The sequence below is a fragment of the Morone saxatilis genome, unplaced genomic scaffold (genome assembly GCF_004916995.1).
Source record: "Morone saxatilis isolate NCDOM2014 unplaced genomic scaffold, NCSU_SB_2.0 Contig14, whole genome shotgun sequence".
Taxonomy (NCBI): Eukaryota; Metazoa; Chordata; class Actinopteri; family Moronidae; genus Morone; species Morone saxatilis.
Window position 1 is genome coordinate 9,165,338 of NW_023339696.1, and position 1,502 is coordinate 9,166,839.

Below are 1,502 nucleotides of genomic sequence, written 5' to 3' on the forward strand. Positions count from 1 at the left end.
CATGTTTGGTCCGCACTGTTTTTGATGCCAAGATCACCTGGCTTATGGATGGGACGGTCTCAACGAGTAACACAATGAGCCAGGATACAAACACGACTCACATATTAAGTAAAGTGACAATTTCCTTAAGCCAGTGGAAAAAACTGAAGCATATAACATGGCAGAGCTGTTCATAAGTGTTTCCACCCACTGAAAAGACTGTGAATGTTGCAGGTAAGACAATTATACAACATTAAAATTGAGTGTTTTGTTACAATAAAGAATGAAAACGACATTTACTTTGTTTTGTTTCTGTATCATCCAGAACCTGCAGTTACAGCTCCATTGGTTGAGATCAGGAGATCTCTCCCAGATTTGCTGAAGAGAAACAGTGCTGTGCTGAAGTGTGACATCACGCAACTCTCCTCCAGTGACCTCTATGTTCACCTTTCAGGCCAATGGGGTTGACATTTCTGAAGGCAGTTTTGTTGATCTTCCTGAAACCCCAGGCCTCCATTCAATCAGTACTTCACTGTCCCCCAAAAGTACTGGAAGAATGACACAAGTTTCACCTGTAAAGTGAATCAAGGCTTCTCCAGTACCTTTGAGTCAAACTCCACAGGCAATATTTTTGGTGAGAGGAGTTACTTTGCTTTCCCTTAAGTTCCAATTGTTGTGTGTTCACTAAATGAGAGATGAATCAGAGTCATCAATTATTCAATTTAATAATTTAAATGATTCATTAAGTGTAAAACATTAACTCAACATGTCATTAAGGGTAAGCAAAGTAACTCCTCTCACCAAAAATATTGCCTGTGGAGTTTGACTCAAAGGTACTGGAGAAGCCTTGATTCACTTTACAGGTGAAACTTGTGTCATTCTTCCAGTACTTTTGGGGGACAGTGAAGCGGTCTACTGATTGAATGGAGGCCTGGGGTTTCAGGAAGGTTCAACAAAACTGCCTTTCAGAAATGTCAACCCCATTGGCCTGAAAGGTGACATAGAGGTCACTGGAGGAGAGTTGCGTGATGTCACACTTCAGCACAGCACTGTTTCTCTTCAGCAAATCTGGGAGAGATCTCCTGATCTCAACCAATGGAGCTGTAACTGCAGGTTCTGGATGATACAGAAACAAAACAAAAAATGTCGTTTTTCATTCTTTTTTTGTGGAACAAAACTCAATTTTAATTATTGTATGATCATCTTACCAGCAAGAATTCACAGTCTTTTCCGCCAGTGAATGGGAGAAGCATTATGAAACACTGCTGCGCATGTTATAGCTTCAGTTTTTTCCACTGGCTTGGAGGAAGTTGTCACGTTATACTTAATATGTGAGTCGGTGTTTGTATCCTGGACTCATTGTGTTAGTTGAGACGGCTCCCATTCCATAAGCCAGGTGGATCTTGGCCATCAAACAACACCGTGCGAGCTTGGCCATCTATGTTGCTTTGACCTCAGATGTTGCCATCATTACTGTCTGAAAGCTTGGGAATCATCCCACACATGGAAGGAAGGTGGATACA

At 41.5% G+C, this 1,502-nt stretch overlaps 1 pseudogene; it reads left to right on the plus strand.

Moving 5' to 3' along the window:
• LOC118323112 overlaps positions 1 to 1,502 on the plus strand; it is a 7,613-nt pseudogene that overhangs the window by 3,178 nt on the left and 2,933 nt on the right.